Source organism: Fopius arisanus, unplaced genomic scaffold (genome assembly GCF_000806365.1).
Source record: "Fopius arisanus strain USDA-PBARC FA_bdor unplaced genomic scaffold, ASM80636v1 scaffold00004, whole genome shotgun sequence".
NCBI classification, from domain to species: Eukaryota; Metazoa; Arthropoda; class Insecta; order Hymenoptera; family Braconidae; genus Fopius; species Fopius arisanus.
This window is the reverse complement of record NW_011887743.1, coordinates 93351-108163: the sequence shown is the minus strand read 5'-3', so window position 1 is coordinate 108163 and position 14813 is coordinate 93351. Positions and strand designations below refer to the sequence as shown.

Below are 14813 nucleotides of genomic sequence, written 5' to 3'. Positions count from 1 at the left end.
AGCACCCATATCTGACGCACGGCCGGTCAGTTAGAGACGGTCCAGGAGGTGCTGCCACCCCGTGGCCCGATGAAAATGAGGCTTTCGCCTCAACAGAATCTCTTTTTCGTTTTGGCTGGCGAAATGTCAAAATATATTCACTGTTCGATGCGGGATCTGGTTTGGGGAATATTTTTAGGCGATGGATGAGATATGATCAGATTACGGGAGAGTGCGGAGAGAATCAAAAAACACTCGCGTGGCGTTGGTCACAAAAAGTCAACTTTAACTAATAAAAGAGTGACTAAATACACTTGTATTTATCACAAAAAAAGAGCTGAGCAACAACGGTAAATAATTCAAACAATTATTCAAGTATTTCTGAGAAGTACTAATAATGAGCGGGTCAAATAAAGAGAAGAAGACTTTTAAGAAAAGCGCGTCAATACACTCGAACGGTCGAAATGCTAATGAGAGAGATTAACCTGCCATAACGTGGTAGGTGATAGAATTTAGTGCGTTCACGTGACCTTATTGAATTATCTATATATGATAACTCGGAGCTGTCCAGGAAGTGATGCCGCAGGTGTCAAACGTGAGAGGCCACTGGTCATCTGAGGCAAGCGAGTCAATCAGCTGAGTGGGTCATGTGTGTTGGTGAGTGTGAGTGTGCGAAAAGAATTCGGAAGAAAATCGAGCAATTCACACATTCTAAAAATGTTCATTTTTAGAAACCTCACATCACCATTCGATGTAAAAAATTCCCATTTCCCATTATTATACTTTTGGGTGTATCATTGTATCTCTGTTGTGTCATATCACCTTTCCTATGCTTGGAATATTTACTCCATTTCGAAACCACACATCCAAGAGGATGAGTGTTTTGTCTATATGATGCGTACGTGCTCACCGGTTAACACGCGCAGCCCCGTAAGTGGGAATCAGTACGCGTCTCGATCTCAATGAGAGAAAGAGAAGTATCGAGTTTAAAACGATTGCTCAGATTTGATAAAAAATCAAAAAAATGATTCATTTTTCTTATTATTTTCTACTCATAACGATTTTGAAGAAAAAATTTCTAAGTCATGAATTCATTTGTTGTTGTAATTATATTTAGTGAGGTAACATAAAATGTGGATATACAACCCCCCCCCCCCCCCCCTATACGGCCCGAAAATGCGAAACCAAGCATTACCATTTCAGGCTGAGAAAGTAGAACCCGCTATTGTTGACCGAGGCTTAAGAAGAATGCGACATTGCGCTCTCCCTCAGACTCACCCCGCGCTGCACCCTCCCTAGATGTCTATATCCAGAATCGGTATAGCTTATTTACTGTCAGCTCATATTTATTACGAAGGGGGGTCAAACACTGGATGGCTCCCTTAGCAAACCCTCAAGCGAACCCGTTGAGCGTGTACATCGCACCGTTAAGCCAATGATAGCGGCTTTTATAAAGGACGAACAAAACGAATGGAATCAAAACATTTGGCAGCTTTAATTCGCATATAATAGTGTTTCTCACGCCGGAAGTCACGTATGTCCTTTTTATTTGAATAATGGCTGCGAAGCCATCTCGAAAAGATCAGACGTTGAAAATAACCATGAACAACATCCACCACCAAACGATAATACTTGGGCATAAACCAGGGCCCGGCAACCTTCAGGTAGTCGGGAGCCAGCCTATTACTAGGGTCGGGATAATCCTCTTATTTTAATGGGTACCCAATTAGCCAACCAATGTGAGCGAATAAGTCCCAGCAGTGACGATATTGCAGCCAGCCACGTAGAGTGGCGTGCCAGTCGCATAAAAATGGCTGACCCGCCAGAATTGGCGCAAATTTTCAGTTTCACATTTTAAATAGAAAATAGAAAAATTAAAATTTACAATGAAAAACCCTCAAGAATATATTTAGGAATTGGCTTTCGGTAATTATTATTTGCCTACCGAATAGTGCCACTCTCAATGTGAAAAATAAAAATTTGCCACGGTTATTTTTGGAAGATTCTATTATATATTATATTATATTCCTGATGGTTTTTTTCATCCCAATTTGAATCAATCAAATGCTGGCATTTTCCGTCACGTGGTACAAGTAAAACGGTTTTACTTGAGATATTTTTCGAATATTGCCTCGTTTGTTGCTAAGCAATGACAATATCCAATAAACTGGTACGCGTTTCAAACCCCAAAACTGTCATTAGAAAAAATCAAGTTCAAAGACTTTACCTCGACATGAGCAGATTTGGAGGAGAATCCTTGGACATTATTGATCAACAAATTTAAAAAAATTGAAAATTGAGATTTTGTAATAAAACCGTTTCATCGCAAATCTCGCGCATATTTCTCATTTATTATGGGCTATCTCAGTTCTGTGCATTGCCAGTTTCTTCTCAGCATTCTCATTTTTATATCCCTCTATTCTTCTTCATTTCCTCAGCAAGGACTATCACAACTATTGCTCATAATATAATAATTAAATCGTAAAATAATTCGTGGACACATAGTGGTATAAGACTTACACCAATCCCCTCCAACGACTCCTTTGACGTCACAAAGATGTGGAACGCTATATAAACTTCCCTTCTGAGATGTAAAAATGTATGCCGTATGAAGGACGGCGGTGCTCCATATAGGCAAGAAAAATGAATAGAAGAAATGGCTAGGAGCCGGATAGCTCAGTTGGGAGAGCACCCGATGCATAATCGGAAGGTCCCGGGTTCAAGTCCCGGTCTGGACTATCCATTTTTTCAGTCATTTTTCTCGCAAAAATTATATGGAGAATTATCCTGTTCCCCTTCCTACCTCATCCAAATCCTATCCAACGACTCCTATGACGTCACAAATAGAATGTGGACCGCTATATAAACTTCCCTTCTATGATGTAATCATAGAATACATCTTAGAAGGGAAGTATAATAATATAAGTCTATATAGCGAAATATAAGTCTATATAGCGTTCCACATCTTCGTGACGTCAAAGGAGTCGTTGAAGGGGATTTGGATGAGGTAGGAAGGGGAACAGGATAATTCTCCATATAATTTTTGCGAGAAAAATTACTGAAAAAATGGATAGTCCAGACCGGGACTTGAACCCGGGACCTTCCGATTATGCATCGAGTGCTCTCCCAACTGAGCTATCCGGCTCCTAGCCATTTCTTCCATTCACTTTTCTTGCCTATATGGAGCACCGCCGTCCTTCATACGGCATACATTTTTACATCTTAGAAGGGAAGTTTATATATCATTCCACATCTTTGTGACGTCAAAGGAGTCGTTGGGTACAGTTACTGCTCCAGCTCAGGAATGGACAAGTATTTTATTTTATTTGTTTCATTGCTGCAAATATCGTCTGGAGACAAAATAATTGTCAAGGCAGATTCCTCATCATGAAAACATCGAAAAAATAATTTTTCCTCATATTGCTGCCTATTTCGAATTAAAAAAATTATATTTATAATTCAAATTGATGGAAAATCAAAATTTCCGCTCGATCCCACGGTGGACCTCTGCCGGTGGCGAAGAACAAGAGCTCAAGCAGAGAGAGATATCGAATTAGAGCAGGTAGTTTTGTTAAGTGGATGAGGCCCCTCTCCCAGCTCTGACTAACGAAGCTTGGGAGCCGCGTGAGCCTAATGAGCCCAGGTTGCCGGGCCCTGGCATAAACAATGAGTCGGATAGATGAGTTAAGAAATAAAATCGAGATGCTTCAAAAAAATCATTCCGACAACGAGCTTGCTAAATTGAATATAAAGAAGCACACTTAAATCCAGTTGCAAGTACGAACAGAGGTTTATTATCCAAACATAAGATTAAGTAATAAAGCTGAACGATATAGCGCCAAATTAGCCCACTGTTACCTGGGTTCCGGTACAATAGAAAGATTAATCGGTACGATGACCGCAGGGCTTGCCGACTATAAGGGCAAGATAATTGTTGACTATTGTATATGTGATCTCAAAATTCCGCGAAGAAGTATGAAAGTAAAATTAAAAGTTATTTCCCCTCTAGATCTATTTATATCACCAGCATTGTCCAATTCACCCCCATCAAATTCGACTGACATACAGAAGATGGTAGAATTATCAGACAACAGGGAAAATCCATCCCCACAGAGTGGCGAGAATAATAAAACCCAACAAACAGAGATCGAAAAGCTCATCCAGGAGAAGTCGACTATCGAGGCCCAGCTCTACCAGTCATTGGGAAACTTGATAAGCTTAAAGACCTAATACCGTCGACATGGGGCTAGCCACACCACACATCTCATTGGAGGAAGAGCTCGATAAAATCGTCGACATAGAAACCTTCTCACCACCGCAGCTCTAGTTCTCTCCAACAGGGAGCCATCTAAAAAACACCACAAAGAGTGAAGCCGAATAACGAGAAAATCGGTTCAGGAAAATTGTCTCTCCTTGAAAGGCTGCACAGCAGTCCTCTAATAGAAGAAGCTACAAACAAATTGACCAGGGAAGAGATAGCAGATCTCACTGAAGAAATCCGCAACCCTCCAGCCCCGGTTTTCAAAAGGGAGATCGAAGTTGCCACAAAAGACGACATTGACAAAAAGAACCTGAAACGACATCGCTTGAAGAATCGTGACCATCTCAAGGAGAAGTCCTACACGGGCAGAGAAATTAAGTTAACCCTAATGCCCGACTAGTCACGCCGGTGACTAGGTCACCAGCCCCAGTCGGAACTGAGACAGGCCTTTTATTTCGAAAATGAAAATTCAGTTAAATAAATAAATTCGACAGTGAAACTATTGAAATTCGACAAGGAAGTGTAATTACAGAAGGCCTTCACCTGACGCGGCCTGGGTCAAGGGCTGTCAGGGCTCTGGAGGAATCCTTTTGCACATTAATAGTTCATTTCAACAAGAGTAATTAATTAAACCGGGCGCCAGTTAATTTCACGACAATTAACAACGATCAACTTAGCTCAGGATATCTCAGAGGTGGATGTTGGAAGACCCAAGTGAACGATTTAGACAGAGAGAGAAAGGAAAATAAGGCAAGAATAGTAAATAAATAATTACTTACAATAAATGTCGACCAAATCTTTGAATATATTAGTTCCTCGGGAACCGACTCTCTCCACACACAGTACAAAATTAAATATAAGACAATGGTTCAATATTACAGAAAAAACAATCGATATGCATCCACGTGTAGCGTCAAGGCGAGAGTGAGTCCTCGGGCCTTAGGCAGCCTGTTGCATGGCGGTTAATCGATAATTCGGCGCCTGCGCCCTCAATGTCGACTTACTTCTCTAACGCCTAATTCAAATGTGTAATTACAGACGCCGCGTTATTATCTATGGATGGTAGGATTAATTTTTAAATAAATCGGTTCCATAACTATTCGCTAGGATTCCCGAGGACATTTAGGGATGCCATCGACGTGGAGGGGAAATTACGATCCTCCTGTTACAATCTCCCTCATTTGCCCTTCACCTCGGTGGGCAAGTTCCCTGGTGACATTCTTGCCTTAGTTTACCCCCTGTTGATCTTTAGATTACCCTGGAAACTGTAGGGTACAAAACAAGAATTTCAAAATTTTCGTTTCTCTCTCTGTCCGTCGGGATATTGCTGTGTATAAAATCAATATGAATGCACAGTTTACATGGACGTAAGATCGATACATTTTAGAAATAATTGTCTGCTTAACGTAGTATAAGAGTAATTAGGGCATGACAATTAACTTGAACTCAAGAAAACCTAACTTAACGAATATAAAAAAAATGAAAAACGAAAAATAACGTAAATATTAGTCAACGTAGAGAACCATAAAGAAATTCTATGTAAAGAAAATCTCAGGAGAAGTTTCGGCGTTTAGATGGTCGACTTCTTAAACTTGGTGGGGATGAAAACTCTATATTCTTCACCATCCTTCAGTTCTGGGCGTGTCTTCGTGATGTCGTCGAGGTGTTTGAACATGACTGGTGTCAAGAGTGCGTCGACTGCCTGTCGACGTTTGCTTTCGGACATCTGGGATGGCGTTGGAATATTGGGGTTGGCGATCCTGGGAGCTGCTGTCAGGGCATTTTCCCTGATGAGGAATCGTCTTAATTTGTTGGGGGTCTCCTCTGGATCGTCGAACTTAGCTTTTATTTTTTTGGTGAGTGTCGACTCGGATTCCCCAACCATGATTCTGTGGTCGGCTGGAATTAACCATGTTGGCCAGGTCGAATAGTTTAGGCGTTGCCAGTCAACAGCCGATTTCCATCGGATGTTACAATCGGGGCATTCTGGGCAGTAGAGACTGAGGTCTTGTGAACACCCAGAGCAACGGCCTAGGACCCTCTCGTGTTCTACTCCATGGGGGTTGGGGCAGTCGTCAGCGTCAAATCCTGGGGCGCCGCAATGATGGCAAAAACCTGGACCCCAGGGAAGATTACAGTCTTTAAGGCGATGTTCAGCTGATCGACAGTTGACACAGCCGCGCGTGTACTGCTTGCCCACTTGGGTGACGTAAGTTTGAGTACTCTTGGTAGCCTTTTGACTGTCGAGATGGGATACCAAGAACTTCGCACGCTCAGTGACCAGTACTTTCAGCTGCTCCTCAGTAAGTAGGTACAGCGGCTTGCTCTCCGGGTCTAACTTTATAGCTGAGATGTTGTGTTCCTGGAGGTATGTCCTGAAGGAAGGTGTCTTAGGGGGAGCAGCAGGATCAACAGCAACGGAAGGTGCTAGCAATGCGTCAATGTTATCAGTCGATTTGAGTTCTCTTCCATATATTTGGGACTTTGCTTTTGGCACTGTGGTCCCAAGTAGACGTCGACGCCTCGTGTTTTCCTCATCGATATTGACCTGCGTCTGGATAGACCAGGTAGAATCAAATTTTGGAGGTGGCAGGCCTCGAATCTCGCACAGCAATGCCGTGGCCTCGTTCGAGATCTGGGGCTGGGTGTTTGCAAGGAGAGCCCCTTGTTGTATAGGTGTCAATTTTAATTCACTGATGTCTGGCAACTGTGTTTCAGAGTTGGTGGGTTGTTCAGTTGTCGTTTTGGGCAGCTCTGTATCGTTGTCTTGGCCCTTTGGATTTGGATAATCGCGTTCCAATAGCTCTGTGATGTCGTTTTCGCTGTCGCTTTGACCTTCTGTTGACGACTTAGATGTCATCGAGCCATCCTCGCTGTCGCCCATGATGACGTGTTCCTTATGTTGACGGACCCATAGAGACAAGTTATTTTCGTCTGAGACTACGTCGCGGGAATTTTAGATCGGCTATACAATATTTTCCTACTTTTTTGCCATTTTTGTCGACTAACTCCACCGTCATGGGACCCAAGATTTTATGGACTAGTGCGGGGCCCAGATAACGATGTGCCAGCTTAGCATTATAGTTTTCCGCCTTGTTGCTAAGTTTCTTGTTTGGATAGTAAACTTCAGAACCCCTTTTTACTTCTACTTGACTAGTTTTCTTTTTATTCTCTTTGGCTAATCGTTTGTCATTTCGCCTTTTCAGAAACATCTCAATTTTATGTCGAAATTCATCGACTCTCGACATTCTTTCCGCCCACGGATTCTGATCATCGTCCTTGTAATTGATTATCGATGATACGGGTTCCTCGTTTTACCACAGCTTCTCGACCATGATTAAGAAAAAAGGGGGAAACTCGCGTTCCCGTATGTGGTACCGTATTATAGGCTAGCTGGAATTTCGACAAATTAATATCCCATTCATTCTGATGATCTTTAATGAACGCGGCGATCATCGGCTTTATTGTTCGATTTACACGTTCTACGGGATTTGATTGAGGGTGACTTAGGGGAGTCGTATGATGTTTAACCCCTCTCGCGATTAAAAGAATCGAAACGTCTTTATTACAATACTCTGTTCCGTTGTCAGAGACCAAGGTTTGGGGGGTACCCCAACGATCAAATATCGTCTCTAGAATTTTAACTATCGTCTTTCCTTTTTTATCGCGTGTGGGAAACAACTCGATGTACTTAGTGCTTAAATCCTGGACGACTACAATGTGGGAGTTTCCTTTTTTCGACCGAGTCGTCATGTCGGCCGTATCGATTGCCAATTCTGTCCAGGGAGTTTGAATCGGTCTCGAAGTCATTGGTCCCTGGACAGGATGTTGGTTATCTTTGACTCGAATACATGTTTCGTAGTCGTTAACGTAACGTTTCACGTCTTCTGTCATCCCTGCCCTGTAATAATTCTGTCGGACGCGGTCTAGGGTTTTATCTCTACCTAGGTGTCCTGCGTGTGGTTCGTCGTGATTTTCCCTGAGAGTTGGTAATATTTTATCTGGTTTCACCACGAGCTTCCAGGGATTTTCGTCATCCAAAATAGCTTTCGCGTAATCGGGCCGATAATAATACAATTCGTCGTTCTCGATTTTCCACTCTGGGAATCTATCGGGGCTTTTCTCGACAAGATCGCGTTTGGTTTTATACCAATTTTGGTCACAAATGGAAGTTAACTTAATTCGGTTTTTAATCGTTTCTTCGACAATCTTTTCCCATCCCAACGGATCAACATCGACGTCAAACATGCGCGAGAGAGCATCTGGGGCTTCGTTCATCGTCCCACGTTTGTGCTCGATGGTTAGATCGTGTTGTAATAGGTAAATTGCCCAACGAGCAAGTCGGCCTACTGGATTTTTCAAGCTGTAGAGCCACAGTAGAGCCTGGTGATCTGTAACGACTTTAAATTTCATCCCTTCAAGATAGCACCTAAGTTTTTCGACTGCCCACACTACTGCTAAGCATTCTTTCTCGGTAGTCGTGTAATGAAATTCAGCGCCTCGTAATGGTCGACTTAATACTTCGATCAGTATTTCTTTGTTGGTTTCTGGATTTTTTTGTACAAGAATTGCGCCTAACCCGAAATCGCTGGCGTCAGTATAGAGGATAAGCGGTTGACCGGGGATTGGCGTATACAGACGAGGAATATCGATCAGGGCTTGCTTGACTTTATCGAAAGATTTTTGTTCGGTATCTGTCCATCGCCATGGATGCTTAGGACTCGTCAATTTATTCAATGGCCCTTGGACCCTAGCAATATTTTTCAAGTGTCGGTGATACCAATTGACCATGCCGTTGAATTGTCTCAGCTGAGTACGATCACGTGGTACTGGATAACCAATTATCGGCTGAATTTTCTCCGGGTTCGGGCGCATCCCGTGCTCATCAATTATATACCCGAGGTACTTGACTTCTCGACATGCGAAACTACTCTTTTCTCGATTAATTTTCGGTTTAGCTTCACGTAGAACCTCAAATAAAATCGACAACAATGGAAGATGTTCATCCATGTTTTCGCTGACTACGATCCAGTCGTCTAGGTATACGAAAACCTTTTCTATCCAATGATTGGGTAATTTACGTTCGATAATGATCTCTCCTATCCGTCTCTTCAATTTGTCCATGAGACATTGGAATGTCGATGGCGCTCCTGTCAAACCGTAGGGCATCCGAACCCACTCAAGTAAGCCTTTACCTTCGACCACGAAAGCGGTGTATTTTCGACTCTCTCTATCCATTGGTATTTGATGGAAAGCTTCGCTCATATCCAATGTCGAGATAATCTTTGCTTGGTACAGTTGGGCCAAGATTGAACCCATTTGTGGTAGAGGGTAGGCTGGCTTTTTCGTTTTCCTATTCAAAATTCTAAAATCGACGCAGAAGCGTAAATTGCCATTTACTTTCGGGGCTACTACCGGTGAACTTGCCCAATTGCTATTACTCCACGTAATATATCCTTTCTGCAATAATCTTTCGACTTCTTGATCGAGGAAAGCGCGGATGGTTTCGCTACGTCGATAAGGTTTTTGTCGATATGGTTCTGGATCATCTAGCTCGATTTTATGTGTTATTAAATCCGTAACACCTGTACACTCCTGCTCGAATTTTACGAATTCGCAATCTAGGAATTCTTTCAATGTTTGTTTTTGATTTATCGACAGTGATCTCATTTGCGTCGGAGAAACGAATCGGTGTGATAACGGATAAGTATATTCACTTCCCGCTAGAGTCCATACCCTCTTGACCGGATCGAGGTAGACTTTAAATGCTAGAATAAAATCCATTCCCAGAATTATGTCACTCGAAGCTCTAGGGAGAATACTGAACCATTGTGGTCCGTAAACATCCCCGATGTCGATAACAAAGCAAGTACCTCCATCACACCTAACGACTGAGCTATCGCCTAAGCAAACTCCCACAGTCGACGTCGTGTCTGGAGTCACCTCTTTAACCTTCAGAGCTTTAACTCGTTCGAATGCTTTAGGACTCATATACGTTCTCGCGCTTCCACCGTCGATTATGCCTTTTAAAGTTTGGCCGAAAATCGAAATCGTTACCTCGGCTTTGACTAAATTTATTGGTTCTTTATTACCATTTTCATTTCGATAAATACGTCGTTGGGATAGACGATGAATGGCATCTGGGGGCAGACTTCTAGGTCTCCAATCTTTCAAAAAGTTAACGTTTTCATTTATCGTTTGTGCCTTGACTTGATTAGATGATTTTTTATTAGAAATTATCGACAAGTTCGTCACTTTATCATCGGGCTCGTCGTGAATCTCGAGGTCGTCTTCCTCATATTCGGATTCATCCGAGGTCTCTTCGTCGACCTCTAGAACAATACTTTTTTGACCCCCGACCTTATCGTTTCCCATACTGAGCAAAGAAGATGATTCGACTTTGGCTGGTGGATTTTCGAGTGTCTTTACCTCGTCTATTTTTATTCCGATCTCTTCGACTTTTATCAGTGTCTGCGCAGCACTGTCAACTTGATTTTCCTTCGTTTGGCTCTTAATTTCAGTGACCGAAGGCGATTTCACTGAGAGCTTTTCGCGTTTCCCGAAAGCTTAGGGCAATTTTTATTCAAGTGTCCCAATTGTTGGCAAATGTGGCATACTTCCTGCCTGTCGACAATACAAACGCGTGAAGAGTGCCCCATTTTTCCACAATTATAACAAAGTACTTTCGACCAGTCTCTAGGGGGATCAAATTTTCGTCTTCCTTTAGGGTCGTGCTGAGCAGACAACTTATTACTTTCCTTGTTTTTCTGTTCAAAGTTCGCGAGATTTTGCTCAAGTCTTTTTCGTACCATTGGTTTCGATTCTCGATTTTTCGATTGATTATTGACTGATCGTAGTTTTGATTCTAACGCGTTCAATTGAGTAACCTCTTCCTCGTCGGATAATTCGTCACTTGATGTCTCGACATCATTTTCGTTCACGGGTTCTTCATCTTGAATGCGATTTAATTCGACTTTCTTTCTGGGGTACCTCCCCCTTTTCTGATCGACGACTTGTTTAAAGACGTCGCCACGTATATTTGCATAACCCAGAAATTCGTCGTAATTGTTTATAGGGATTGACAAAATCTCAAGTGCGATTCTAGGGTTGAATTTTTTTATAATTTGTTCAATTTGTTTTTTAAAATCGGGAGGTTTTTCCATTCTTTCGAAAAGAAATCTACAGCGGTAGGTGAATTCCGCGAGCTTCTCTCCCTTCTCGACTTTCAAGTTCCCTACTTCAGTGAATAGGTCCATGTCGTCTTTTTTAACTGCCCACGTCTGTCGAAAGCTTGCAGCGAAATCCTTCCACGATCGCCAATTCGACTTTTCAATCATATACCATGATCTATGTGGTCCTTCGAAAATACCCGACAGACACGAAACGAATAAATCTTTATTTATACCTGTTGTATCTAGGCGTTCCATTAAAATTAGCAGAAATTGATCAGGGTCGCTCTCGGTTTTGGGGAAATTGAATTTCCAGTCAGTAACCAGACGAGTAACGCGAATTCCCGTATTCATATCCCATCGATGACTATTAACAATCGCGTTATTTTGGCTTAAAGGATCGGTGTTATTTAAATCGTATTCTCTGAGTGAAAGAGTGCTCTGCCTCGTTACGATTTCCGGTTCGACTGTGTGAAAAGGAGAATATGCCGTAGTAGCTATTCTGGTGTTATTGCTGGATGTAACATTCGGTTGTCTTATTTGCCTATTATCGTCGTGTTGTCGTTGTTGCGTTTGTGTTACGGTCGGGAAATAGTTATTTCGTGTTAATCTATCACGTTCCCTAATTTCTCGACAGTCTTCCGCGCTCATAAAACGCTCTTCGACGATAATTTCCCCATTCGGCATTCGGTAAGGAACCTGAATACGTTGGGTGTTTAATTGCGGGTTTGCGTTAAAATTATCATTTGAATTGGGATTCATATTTCCCAATTCTCGTGCGGTTGAATCGCCGCTCAAATTACATTTGCACCAGATCGGGGTCCAGACGTCCCTCCCTGGTTTCCTCTTGACACATGCACAAACGCGCCCTGTCCACTTGAGGGCGGTTGTGTCGACTGTGTCGTTTCCACTGTGACGTTGACTCCCCCCCCCCAGACGTTGGGTTGTCGTTCGCCATTCTCGAACCAATACTATTTGAATTCTCCGTACTCCCCCCAGGGTTTCCCGAGTTTTCATTTAAATTCTCGTTCTGTATATTTCTAACAAAATTATTTCCCTGTTGACGGGGACTCCCTTCCGTCAACCTCAATGTTTCTTGACTCTGCCCGACAATAAAATTTATTAATTGATCTACTTTGGAATGTAAACCCTCAATTTTATTTAATCTCGTTTGAAAACTTTGCATCGTTTTTATTAATTCCTCATGAATCGGCGTTTGATTACTCGGGGTTACACGTATTCCCCTCCCCTAGTACTCATAAATGGAGTTCCCGGTCGGGTTATTGTTGCTGATGTTTGTAATGGTATTGTCCATGATGTGTTACGCCTCCTATCCCCTATGACATCGGTCGCGGCGTTTTCTTGCGCTGGTGCAACTTCCTGTTGCTCCTGATCTAGCGTCATCGTATTATCTAAGTTTTTATTCGACCTTAATACTCTTTTCGGTCGTTCGCTTTCTTTTGTATTTTTTTCCTTGGGTGGGGTGGTAAACATCACGTATTGATAAAGAAATTTTCTAATTATTTGATAATTTTGATCGAAATTGACAACGGTCAGCCAAAGTTATTATTTTCCTATATCCTATTCGACAATTGAACAAGGTGATTCAATTTTCTACAAAAGTTTTCAACGCAAATTGAGTAGTTTAAATTCGAGAATAATTACAATCACTTCGACTGAGTCCCGCACCGCGCCTCGACTACAGACGGACAAGGTCACGGCCGTTTCCCCAATCAATTTTCAATTACAATAACTTCGACGACAGACGGACGAAATTACTGAATATATTCTAATCCTCGTGTGGAAGAGTCGACAAATATGACAACTAAATTCGTACAATACATCAAATAAATTTCATTCCATTCGATAATATATACTTTACTCAGAAAAGAAAATTAAAGAGTGAGAGTGAAATATAAGGGAAAAAAGAAAAGAAGAGCAGGAGAGTAAGATGATCCTTAGTTGATAGTTCTACTGCTCGAATGTAAACATCGACGGTCGGCTATGTGCACGAACGTCGGAATTAAGAATTTCACTGTCTCTCTCTAACACATTGGAGAAATTTTCTACAAAAATTTTCTATGGATTCGTCACAATAATTTTACATAAATATCCAACTGGGCCCCACGTCGGGCGCCATTGAGACAGGCCTTTTATTTCGAAAATGAAAATTCAGTTAAATAAATAAATTCGACAGTGAAACTATTGAAATTCGACAAGGAAGTGTAATTACAGAAGGCCTTCACCTGACGCGGCCTGGGTCAAGGGCTGTCAGGGCTCTGGAGGAATCCTTTTGCACATTAATAGTTCATTTCAACAAGAGTAATTAATTAAACCGGGCGCCAGTTAATTTCACGACAATTAACAACGATCAACTTAGCTCAGGATATCTCAGAGGTGGATGTTGGAAGACCCAAGTGAACGATTTAGACAGAGAGAGAAAGGAAAATAAGGCAAGAATAGTAAATAAATAATTACTTACAATAAATGTCGACCAAATCTTTGAATATATTAGTTCCTCGGGAACCGACTCTCTCCACACACAGTACAAAATTAAATATAAGACAATGGTTCAATATTACAGAAAAAACAATCGATATGCATACACGTGTAGCGTCAAGGCGAGAGTGAGTCCTCGGGCCTTAGGCAGCCTGTTGCATGGCGGTTAATCGATAATTCGGCGCCTGCGCCCTCGATGTCGACTTACTTCTCTAACGCCTAATTCAAATGTGTAATTACAGACGCCGCGTTATTATCTATGGATGGTAGGATTAATTTTTTAATAAATGGGTTCCATCACTATTCGCTAGGATTCCCGAGGACATTTAGGGATGCCATCGACGTGGAGGGGAAATTACGATCCTCCTGTTACAGAACCCTGCCATCTTTCGACGAAGTCCTCCAAGACCTAGGGATACTGAAGCGGTGAATCCTATAAGGAGCCGAAAAAGCGTTTTTTCACTGACTTGAGAATCATCACCGGTGAACTCAAGGAGCTGATTATCAGGAGAGCTCAAATACTGGTGGTGAAGAAAGACGTCTCTAAAATCAGCAAGGATACCCAGACATATATCACCCAGGGCAAACAAAGAAGGCAGGACTGTGCCAATGGCTTCGCTCGAGATGGATACCAACTCATGGATTGCAAGTTACCCTACCGCAGTGGTTTCTGCTCCACCTGTGGAGCTGAGGGCTATAATGAAGATGATGGCATCTATCCGCATGGGATAGAACATGAAAGGATGCTTGGACGATGCCCTTGATGCTCCGTCGACGTGTCCTTATTTTGCCCACAATGCCCTGACTGCCACGTCAGGTTTGAAGGTTTTGCTGATTGGTTGAGGCTCAACTACGCTACATGGCGGGCATTTATGATACCGGAAGATCATTGCATCCTCATCCGT

General features: G+C 42.3%; 1 protein-coding gene and 1 non-coding gene across 4 annotated transcripts in view; both read left to right on the top strand.

Annotated features, from left to right (window-relative positions):
• LOC105270801 (uncharacterized) overlaps nucleotides 1-14813 on the top strand; it is a 58563-nt gene that overhangs the window by 35603 nt on the left and 8147 nt on the right. The gene's annotated exons all lie outside the window — the stretch shown is intronic.
• On the top strand, nucleotides 2645-2718 carry TRNAM-CAU (transfer RNA methionine (anticodon CAU)). The gene has a single exon. It is a non-coding gene; the product is annotated as a tRNA-Met (tRNA).